The sequence below is a fragment of the Puma concolor genome, chromosome D3 (assembly GCF_028749965.1).
Source record: "Puma concolor isolate L17-30 chromosome D3, mPumCon1.1.hap2, whole genome shotgun sequence".
NCBI classification, from domain to species: domain Eukaryota; kingdom Metazoa; phylum Chordata; class Mammalia; order Carnivora; family Felidae; genus Puma; species Puma concolor.
The window spans coordinates 68,633,292-68,644,821 of record NC_141678.1 but is presented as its reverse complement, the minus strand read 5'-3'; the positions used below and the strand labels follow the sequence as shown (position 1 = coordinate 68,644,821).

The window sequence follows — 11,530 nt, the reverse complement described above, 5'->3', positions numbered from 1 at the left end:
CGCCGCGGAGGGGGCGGGCGCGCGGAGAGGCGACCGTAGACATCCGGGCCCTTTAGCCCCGTGCGCCCCCCGAGCGGGTGGCGCGGGCCGCGCGGGCGCCGGGCGCGGGGCGCGGGGCTGACAGCCGCGGCGCGGGAGGCGGGGCGCGAGGAGGGCGGAGGCGCGGCGCGGGGAGGGAGGAGCTGCCCGCGCGCCCGCCGCCGCCGCCGCCGCCGCCGCCGCTCGGCTCCACACCCGCCGGCGCAGCCCCGCCACGAGACTCTGACAGCGCGCGGCCCGCGCTGCTCGGGCGCACAGGCACGGACGGACCGCGGCGGCGGCGACGGAGGACGCGAGGACCGCGGCCCGGCGCCAAGTGCGGCAGGCGCGCGGGGCTGGCGGCGCGCAGAGGTGAGTGGCTTCGCGCGCCGGGCTCGGGCACCGGCGGCGAGGGTCACGGTCTCTCCCGCACCTCGGCCGCCGAGGCGGGTCAGGGGGTCGCGGGGCTCCCGGAGGGTGGCTCCGCATCGCCGACGCCGGCAAGCCGTGTCGGGGCTGTTGCTAGGAGGCCGGCGGTCCGCGCGCCCCGGGGCTCCGGCGGGGGCAGGGGCGCCCCCAGCGCGGCGGGCAGGAGGCGGGGGGCTGCGGTGGCTATTCAGGGGCTCCGTGCGGCAGCCATGCAACGAGAGGAGGCGGGAGGAGGAGGGAGGGAGGAGGGGAGAGCCAGCGGAGAGCGAGCCAGCGAGCGGGCGCCGCGCCTCCTGGCTGGCACCGCGGCCCGGAGCGAAGTGGCGCGCGGGGCTGGAGGGGAACTTCTGCGGACGCGTGCGGCCCGGGGCTCGGCGGCGCCTCCGGGCCGGGACGGGGCGGGCCCGTCGGCAGCCACAGGTGGTTCCTGCCAAAAGTTTTACCGCACTTCTGCGCCGGAGCATTTTGGAGAGTGACGGTTTCCTGAGACTTCGGCACCCGCACCTCACACTGTCTCATCTTGAAGACGAGAAAGGGGGCTGGAAAGTCTGGGATCCCGCATCTCGCGCCGCGGCTCCCGGGCTTCGTGGCCGTCCCTGCCCGGGGGGGCGCCCTTGTGGGGACTTCGGGGCTCCCGCGGCTGTCCTTTGGGAAGCCTCGCGAAATGGGCTCACGCGCGCCGTGCCTCGGTGCCTCGGGAAAGTTAGACTGAGGCCAGCCCGCTACCTGTCGCCCACACGGGGCAGCGCGGGGTCTCCTCCTAGGAACCGCGCTCGTCTTCGCTCCTGGCGTGCGTATCTCTGGCTCCTTTGAGATCGAATCGTCTCTGGCCGCTGTGCTGCTTTGTTATTCGGGCTGCTTGTCTGTTTCTTTAGGACGAGCCAAAGAAAAGGCAAAGCAGCCGCAACTCTCCTTTGCTTTGAAACCAGCTGTGGAGGTTCCTACCCAAACGTAGGCGAGGAGGGTCCAGGGCCGAGGGGAGCCCGGAGTCGGTTGTGTGTGCTCCCTGCCTGGGGAGCTTCACTGCATCCTTGGCAAGGCTCGGGCTGGGATGTCTGGGGTCTCTGAGACACAAAGAGGATGAAGGTGGGAAGAGAGCACCCCTCCGAAGAGGAAGATGTGCCCTGGTCCGCTCTGGGAGAGAGGCTCTGGGAGAGAAGTCCAGCGGTTTGGCCGGCTTCCTCATTGGCCGGTTGTCGAATCCAGGGCATCGAGGTTAGAACCACCCGGGGAGGTCCGGCCTGGGCTGAAAGGAATCTTTATCCCCGGAGTGGGTTTGATACCCACCTGGTGCAAGTCTGCACAGAACTGCGTGAGAGGTGGTTGGAAACACTGAGTCCTTCATTCCCGCTGCCGCTCCCTAGTCCCCTAACCCCACGGAGTCCCTGAGCAGAAAGCGTGCCCTTTGCTTTAAAAAAGGTCACAGAATTTTGAAGCCGAAAGATATCCTAGAGATATGAGGAACATTCATTTTACAGATGAGCAGACTCAGGCCCAAGGGAAAGTGACCTGTCACAGTGGTTAGAAACCCCGGGAGACTAGAAATGACATCAGCCTCCCAGACCAGGGTGGAGAGAGTTCCTTGGGCAAGGAAGGCCTTGTAGGGCCTGAGATCAGAAATGACACCCACACCCCAAGCCGATCGTGGGCTCATTGTCTGGTACTTTCTGCATCCATGTTTGCCAGCTAATGTGGTATATATTTCCTGTCCTCTGCCCTTGGCTCAAAAAAGAAAAAAAAAAAATCAGGACTATCACTGAAGATTCCAGTCTGACTCTATTCCAACTTTTCCTGCTCCCTCATCACCCCAAATTCCTCAAACTCCTCTGGTAACATAATGCAGCTTGATTGGCCAAGATGAGTTTGCAGCTTGTCTCATTGTGAAGCACCCTCTTTCCGTAGGATGCCAGAACTCTGTTTTCCTGGTAATTAGGTTTTACAGATATTTTTGAAAGGGAGCCCAATTCTGGATCAATTACACTTGGACACAAATGTTGTGCTGTTGTGGATACCAAATGAGAAAGATGGGCTATTATCTGAGGGTGTTGGAATAAATGTTGTTATGAGTGTTTGACACAGCTATTAGACATCAATGAGTGGGTTTTCAGTAAATGTTTTTTACGCCGTATTTTATTGAGCAAACAAAGTGTCTTAATTAAAAAGAACTGGGAGTTGGCCACTTAGATTTTAGCCACTTGTTTCTTAGCAGTGTGTATGAGTGGGAAGGATTTGAATGGTAAACAGACTGATTGTTGAGAGAGCTTCCCCTCCCCAATCAAACTATTCTAGGGCAATGCTCATCCTTCGATATATATTGTCATGTACATCCAGCAGAACCATATTAAATCAAAATAGGTGTGGGTGCGGCCTGTGTCGATCTGTATTAGTCAGAAGTGACTTGTGAGAGAGAATATTTTGTAAGTTTTATTGCTTTCAAGGGCATGCAGTATCAGGAATTCAAGGCTCACGCAATGCCACCGAGTAGAATTCTTCTGCTCTCGTGAGCAGATAAGAATCCGTGTCTCCCCAGCTGTGACTGGGGCTCCTGTAGATGAGACCAAGACCGGGCATCATAATGACAGTCCGGGGTTACATTTGGACAGTGTCTTTTCACTTGCATTGCATGCTAATGTCAGGACCATCCCCAGCAGGTGCACAGTTCAGCCCAGCCGTTTGTCTGTCTTACGGACGGGGAAGCTGAGGCAGAGAGAGGAGAGGGTGTTATTCCTACCCTCCATGGAGTGCATTAACGTACTCTGGGCCTTCAGCTCAGGGTTTCCCGAGGTGCTTGGGGTGTAAGAGGCCGCCTGAACATATTGCCCACTACCCCTCTCCAAGCACTGCCATTTGCAGAAGGGTGCAGAGGTGTGGTGGGGCTACAGTGACAATTCATGGGAGGCCACTCTCTCTGATGTTCCCCACCCCCGCAGTGGGTGAGCAGTTTCCTCCCTCTTATAGCAGGCTGTGGGAACTTGGGGGAGGAGGGACCAGCTGGCTGAGGCTGGGGCGGGGGTGTGGGATCTGTGCCTGTGTAGGGCTGAAGGAGTCCAGGCTATTTATAACCCCTCCTCTCCTCCTGGGAAGAAGAGACTCAAGGGTCTGGAACCATCCTCAGTGGTGACTTCTCCCCAGGGTAGCTGTGCCTCACTGGAAGAAAACCACCACCCGTCTGCATGGTGGGTATTGTTGTGAACTCTGACCCACGTGGAGGGGTCCTGTGGGGCCTCTTGGAACCTCAGCTGCTCTGGGAGTTTTAAGATACAAAGATTTTCTAGAGCCAGTGTGTGCACTGTTTCTCAGGCTCTGACCCTGCCCCCCCTTTACACAATACGAGGCTTACCCCAGAAACCTCACAGGGCAGAACTTAAGAATCTGCAAAAGTGGGGGACTTGGCTTTTCTGAATAACGGCAATAATGATTTTTATGTGCGGGGAGATTCTGAAAGCAACGTAGCAGATACGGTTCGCCCTGACCATGAGCTGAAGCATTTCTGTGTGGTGCAGGGAGGTGTGGGGCTTGCACGCAAACTCTCCCTCCTTGCCCACCCCTCCCCTGGACCCCTGTGGTCCCCCTCGCCTTGACCCTCTTCAGACCAACACCTGAGTCCTCTTTTGTCTTCAGGGAAGCGGTATCTGTCACGCCACTGGTTACAACCTCATCCCTGCGACTGGGCATATTTTCCCCCTGGGTTGGTGGAGGGAAGAATGAAGGTGGGTGGTGGAGGAAGCAAGCAAGGCACTGAGCTTGTCTCTTGGTTCAGCCCCTTGCAGTGAATGAATCCTCCCATCAGATCCATTTCAGGGGCTCGCGGCAGGTTTTGCCAGGGAGAGAAGACAAGCGGGGGGCCCTACGTGGAGAGGTGGGTGCCGGGCAGCCCCTGGCCGCGGGTGGTTCCTCCCGAGCCTGGCCCGGGCATCACTTGCAGGGGGGTCTCGGGGGCGAGGCTTGTGTGTTGCTCGTCATCACACCCCCAGCACCCGGCGCCAGTCCTGGGCCCCGCAGATGTTTGCTGAGCGAGTGCTGGGGGGCACTGGTGGGTGGGTGGAGGGCGGTCAGGTTTGCTTCTTCATTGCCGCCAGCAGCACGCCTTGGCACGGGGAGGCCAAGGAGGCAGAGAATCGGGGTGTGCATGAGAAGAGCCAGGTTTCCACAGGCATTTTGAGAGCCCTGGGCCAAGCTGATTGGCCATTTCACACGGCCAGAGATGCTGGGAGCAACAGACAGCGATGGAATCTTTTTCTAGGAGCTGCCAAAGCCCAGTCCGACCTCACAGATCAAGCAGAGTGAGTTTCCTTTTGTCAGGCAGGTGGGCCACTCCTTTGCTTACTCTCTTATGGGGACCCTGGGGTCCGGCCCCTGCCTGTCTCGGGGACTCCCTCCATTGCCTGTACTCCACCCTGCTGGATCTTCTTTGTTCTGCGAACACATCAAGCCCATGTGTTTTTCCTTGACTCTTCTTTTCATGTGGCGTGTCCTTCCCTCAGAGCTTTCCCCAGTTGCCCGCCATCCTCCCCCCACCCCCGGCCCCGCCCCGCCCCTTGTCATTCAGGTCCCAGCTGAAACAGCACCCCGTCTTACATTCTTCATAGCACCCACCTCTCTCTCGGATATACTCTTGATTTTCCTCTCGTCTCTGGCTTGTCTCTCCCTTTAGAATGTAAGCGCCACGAGCGCAGGGACCTGGTCTGTTTTGCTCCCCATTGTATCCTTGGCCCCAGAACAGCACCTGGCGTGTAGCAGTGCCCGAGGAGATAGATGGTGAGTGGGCCTGCCAGTGAGTGCCAGGGGTCTGTGAAGATGAACCATCCAGGGGCCCTGCCCTCTGATCTCTTCAGCCGACGGGCACAAAAACTTGCTCCCCTAGACTCTGATGGTGGCAGGGAGGGAAGATGGCATTCACGAGACACAGGCCGGGAGGGCCACGGCCACCTGGCGTTAGCCCTGACTCGACAAGGCCGGCTGGCTCAGGCAGAGGGGTCTTCTTTGCGATGGTATGTTAGGGGTCCGGAGCCCTGGCAGCTGAGCCGCCTCCAGGCCTGGAGCTCCTCTGGCCGGCTTGGCTGCCACCTCTCTCTCTGTTTATTTACTTCTTTGGTGAGCGAGAGTTCCAAGCATAATGCCATCCTTGGAGAGTCAGGAATGTTGTGTTTTTCCACCAGCTCCATTCATTCGCAGTCTCCTCGGAACAGCTGTGGACAGCTGGCTGCCAGCGTGGATGGAGGGAGGGTTTCTCGTCAGGGCCAAGGGGTGCACTCAGCCCTGCAGGAACGGGGGATTTCGTTTGTGTTTCGCACCCTGCTGGTTCCCAAACCCCACTGCCATGGTGCCTGTAAAAACAGATTCATGAGGAAATTAAAAAACTATTAGTGTTCAGTTTACCGCTTCTTTTCTGATTATGAAAGCAATGAGAGTCACGATAGAAACTTTGGAGAATATCGGCATGTGTAAAACTTAAACCAAAAACTGTGACAACACCCTAATTTTGGTGCGTTTCCTTCCAGTCTTTTTTCCTGTTCCCACCAAAACCCACACGCATGTGTGTGCACGCACACCCCCCCACACACATATAAATGTATCTTAAGATTAAATGCGGTTTTCTGAAACGTTTAAAACTCATGCCATCTCTTTTTTCAAAAATGTTTATTTGTTTTGAGAGAGAGACAGAGAAAGTGTGTGAGCGAGCGTGCAAACTGGGAGGGGCAGAGAGAGAGGGAGACAGAGCATCCCAAGCAAGCCCTGTGTTGTTAGTGCAGAGCCCCATGCAGGGCTCAGTCCCAGGAACCATGAGATCATGAACCGAACCGAAATCAAGAGACTGACTCGTAACTGACGGAGCCACGCAGGTGCTCCACATTCATGCTGTCTCTTTTTAATTTTTTTTAATGTTTATTTATTTTTGAGAGAGAGAGAGAGAGCGACAGTGTGTGAGCGGGGGTGGGCAGAGAGAGAGGGAGACACAGAATCCAAAGCAGGCCCCAGGCCCTGAGCTGTCAGCACAGAGCCCGACGCGGGGCTCGAACTCACAAACCGCAAGATCACAACCTGAGCTGAAGTCGGACGTTTAACCGACTGAGCCACCCTGGCACCCCTCATGCCATCTCTTAATAAACGGAAAGGTTTCTTCTCTTGGGAGTCTGAGCCATTCCCACCTTGAATCACTGATATTTAGAAGAAAATGTATTTTCCACATTTCCCCACTGGCGGAGAAGATTTCAGTGAGCTTTACCTTCTACGGTTTCAATTAGGAAAACAGTCCCCACCCCCAACGCGTGGCCAAAGCACTTAGGAAGTTACTGCTCACTCCTTATCTCTCTCCATCACTGTGTGAAGAGAGACATCACCATATCTCCTTACTGAGCATTCTATCACATTTACCAACGCCATCATGTTCTATAGAAACATATTTTAATAGATGTGTAGCATTCCTTCAAATTACGTATCATACTTGATTTAACTATTACATGCCTGCAAAAAACCAAACCCAATACCCATTCACTAATCATTCCTTGACCTAAAAGTAAAAATAGCAGGACAATCTTGAGAAGTAAGAGCCCACATCATTGGATTAGTGTGTTTAGGGCATGAATGTCTGGAGACAACCTTCGCTCCTTCAGGGGCCCAGGGGCTTTGTCACCATCACCGCCATGTTGCCAAGACCTGGAAGAATGCCCACTGCACTCTAGGTGCTCAGGAAATATTTTGCTGAATGAAGGAAATGCAGAAGCCTTCCTGTGGGAAGAGAGGCCATGATTGGGAAGATGAGACCATGTCTGGCCACGTCAGGGCCTCTTTGGGGAGTGAGTTTGGCTGACAAGGGAGGGCAGGGCCCTGGGGGTGAAGGGGTGAGGAAGATCGTCACGTCCTGGGAAGCGGGAAAGGGCAACACGAGAAGCACTTCTCTGACTTACCAGTTTTGGGGGGTTTTTGGAGGAGGTGACGTTTAGGTGGAGTGTTGATATAAGGGGCTAGAGATGCTTAATTCCCTGGAGACAAGAGGGAGAGGGCACCCAGGCAGGAGAGCGGGCTGTGTGGAGTCTCAGAGTTGAGAGAAAAAGTCTGTCAGCCCAGGATGAGGGGTGTAGCTCCACCAGGAGCTGGAGGCCCTTCAAAATGGCGGCTCCTCATGAGCCCAGAACCCAGTTCCGGGGAGGATGGGCCCTCGTGGGTCACAGAGCTCCACCCTGCCTCCATGGCCGTACTGCAGGTGGGGACACTGAGGCCTCAAGAAGTTAAGGGACGGTGAGGAGCATGGGTTTTGGAGCTGATCAGACCTGAATCCTGTGGCTTGGCCACTTTTTCTGATCACGTTGGGCATGCTGCATAACCTCTCAAAGCTCTAGTTTCCTCGTCTAGAAAATGTCAAACGCCAGATTCACGGGGTGGATGGGGAAATGAGATGACACGATACAAAGACGCGGCAGGACTCCCGACAAAGACTGAGGCGTGTGTAACGTGGAAGCCACTGTTATTCATGCGATTGTGAATCCGACTCCAAACCTGAAGGGAGAGGAGGGAAGGCGGAGGATTGGGGCCCCCAAACATCTAAGACTGTTTTCTTCCTCCTCCCCAAGCTACCACCATACTTCAAGGGGACAAAAATCCCGTCTACAGGAAAGATGACCATTGGGAAGCCACTGTTCATGAGGGTAGAATCAATGTCACGTGAGGGGTGCCAGAATCCCTCCCTCCGTCCCTCCCATGGAAGGGGAGATACGCTTGCGAAAATCACCCTGAGGCTTCAGAGGCTCGTTCTAGATGTCACTGGCGGGGGCACATTATTTACTCCTCAACTCCTGGGCATGAGTTGGTCTTTAGAACAGAGACTGGCCACACAGAGAGTGGCACATGGGGCAGGTCAGTTCTGCTGACTGGGAGCTAAATGGGTAACAGCACATGACCTGGAGCGGGGCAGCCTGGTAAAAATATAGCGTGGGTCATCTATGTCATTTTAAGTTTCCCAGTAGCCACATTAAAAAAAAAAGAAAAAGTAAAAGGAAGCAGAAGTAAAAAGCGAAAAGGAAATGCATTTAGTTTAACCCAATATATCCGAAGTGTCACCATTTCTCCATGTGCCCCTTGTCCCATTGCAGGTGCTCAGCGGTCCCCCGGGTCAGCGCAGCCAGCCTGGGGCCCAGGTCAGGTGGGCCGGTCTGGGGGGGCTGGTGTTACGGGGCGGGGTGGGGGAAGACAGCTGGGTCTCTGGGCAGGAACGAGTGAAAGCCAGTACCTTAGGGAAGAAGCAAAGGCTTGCGGGGCCTGACTTTTGTCCTGGCCCGATGGCGGGTGTGTTGTGTATGCCTGAGGGAGCCTTCCCACCCGTACGGGCCTCAGTTTCTCCATCTGTAAAATGAGCTGGCATTACTTCCAAGAACCATTCTTGGCTCTCATTTCCTAAGAGAAAGCCATGGAAAACAGACTTAGCCACTTCCTAACTTGGAAGAGGTTGCAGATGCGGCTTGGAGAGAAGGTTTGGGCGGCAGAGAGATTGTCCAGGCCCCACATTTTCAAGTACGTCGTAGAAAGTTCTGTCTGGACAATTTAGAGAGACACGTAAGCCTCTCTAGCAATGGCCAATATCCTCTCACCACCATTACGTTGCCTTTATTTAAAAGTATGTTCTGGGGACGGAGGGAGCTGAGTGCTAACTATTATTTGTAAACAGCTATGTATTTTCATTGTCTTTAAATCCTGAAGCGGCTTCTTGTTCCTGGGTCATCCCAGACGGCTGTGAATGGCAGGCATAAAAGAGGGGAGGGGCCCGCAGGAAACATTAGAACAAAAAAGGAAATCTTCCAGCTCTGTCATCAACGGGCACTCGGCCTGTCCAGAGAGGATGTGGGAAGAGGGAGGAAAAAGGCAGCAGGTGTGTTTGGAGGGAAGGGTGTGTCCGCAAGTGTATTTTAAGCTCCCGAAGTCAGACACATTGGTTTTATTGCACTCTGGCGAGGAGGGATTTGAGGTTTTTATCTCCCTGCCACAGACAGACTCTCTTTCTCTTTTTAAAGGAGTGTCTCTTCTTGTTAAATTAGACGCTCGTCAAGTGACTAGGTGTATCTACCTGAGGACCTCTGATTCCCACACGGGGAAGGGGCCTGCCTGCTTTAAGGGCTGGTCCAAACACTTCCATTCACAAATGAGGAGACGGAGGGTCAGAGAGGCCCCAGCGCCCTCCGGTTGCCCGTGAAGGCCGCGGAGGTGGCCACGGCTGCCGGGGCATCGTTTCTGCCACGCAGGGCTTCCTCCCCAGATTTCGTCTCCTCCACAGTTTACACATGACTCAACAGGCTGCCGTGAACCATTTTTTTAAATGAGGATTTCTCTTGTATGTTTTCCTAAACTAGATTTTTTATTACTTTTCCACACATTGTTTGCCTTGAATTTTTAATTTAATTTTTGCGAATAGGTCAATACTTACATGGTTTAACATTCAAAAGGTACAAAAGGGTATTCAAAATGAAACATCTTTCTCTCTCCTCGTCTCTTGGTCCCCTTACTTTGAGGCAACTGCTGTCACTGGTCTCTTCAGCGTAAAGACACGTTGTGAACACACAAGAAAGTATGTATACACGTGTGCAGGTATACGTACACGTGTGTCTGTATTTTTGAAGGTTTTTACCCAAATGGAAGCATACCACACACCCTATATTTCACTTTACATTTTCCACTGAACACAAAATCTTGGGCACATCTGACTCTCTGACTATAAAGAACTGCTTCGTTGTTTTTTGCTTGTTTGTTTCCACTACATAGATTCCATTGTGTGGGTATTCCTTGACTCAGTGAACCAGCCCCTTAGAGTTAGAGATTTTAGATGTTTCCAGTCTTTTGCTTATATAATACTCTGGGTTAAAAAAAAAAATTTTTTTTTCTTACATTTATTTATTTTTGATAGAGAGAGAGAGAGACAGAGCATAAGTGGGGGAGGGGCAGAGAGAGAGGGAGACACAGAATCTGAAGCAGGCTCCAGGCTCTGAGCTGTCAGCACAGAGCCCGACGTGGGGCTCGAACCCACAAACCATAAGATCATGACCTGAGCCGAAGTTAGATGCTCAACCGACTGAGCCACCCAGGCGCCCCTATAATACTCTTGGTTTTTACCCAATGATTTTTGTTATGAAAGCAATCCTTGAGTTTTCTATCGACACATTGACAGCATTTTAAATTTGCTGATTTATTGTTCACAAAATAAAGAATAAAATTTCAAAGAATAAAGTTGCTTACCTGTTTGAGGGTTAAGAGGAGAATAGACAATTTTTTGCATTGAACTTTCTGGAAAATGAGTTAGTTGCCTTGTCGGCAGTCGTGTATTAAACCCGTGTTTCTGGAGTTCCTACTATGTGCTGGGCAGGTGGTGGGGGAGGGGGAGGTACAGGATGCTCGGGAGGGGGCTCTGGGCCGACTGGCTGTGTGCGAGCAGCAAGGCTTTCTGACCACAGCTTGGGACGTCATGTCCCTGATTCCTCTCCGCTGCCTCTCTCAGCCACTGCCCATCTGTTCAGATTCCAGAACCCCTATTCTTGAGCTTCACTTAAATGGACACTGAGTTTCCTGGATAGTATTCAGGGAGGGATGTAAAGAGATGGTGTACGTTTCAACATGACCTGTGTCATGCTCGTTGAAGAAGTGTCCCCTCGGCAGGAAGGCCTGGGTAGGACGCAGGAGGAAATCCATTTTGTTAAGGGAGGGTCAGGCTTAACTCCCAAGCTGTTAACTCCCAAGTTAAGGGTCAGCAGATCTTAACTCACAAGCTGTTTATCGCCTCTGTCCAGTTTGTTTGTTTGTTTGTTTGTTTGTTTATTGTTTAGTTTGACCTGCTTTAGCTCAGTTCTGGTATGCTTCAGGGGATGTCATCCTGTTGACCTTTGCATTAAACAATAAGAATTTGGGAAGAAATAATCCACTTCCTATCAATGATTAGAAACATGTATTTCAGTCTAGAAGCAAACTGGGAGGATTTTTAAATTTCATTTATTTTTTTAATTTACATCCAAGTTAGTTAACATCTAGTGCAAAAAGGATTTCGGGAAGAGATTCCTTAATGCCCCTTCCCCATTTAGCCCAGCCCCCCTCCCACCACCCCTCC

General features: G+C 53.3%; 1 protein-coding gene across 2 annotated transcripts in view; it reads left to right on the top strand.

The window, feature by feature from the left end:
• Nucleotides 1-202: 202 nt before the first annotated feature.
• The window catches only part of ZBTB7C (zinc finger and BTB domain containing 7C), a 349,974-nt gene continuing 338,646 nt past the window's right edge, over nucleotides 203-11,530 (top strand). For both annotated transcript variants that reach the window (XM_086682916.1, XM_086682919.1), the window contains exon 1: nucleotides 203-390. The gene's annotated coding sequence lies outside the window, so the exon portion shown is untranslated. The remainder of the gene's footprint in view (nucleotides 391-11,530) is intronic.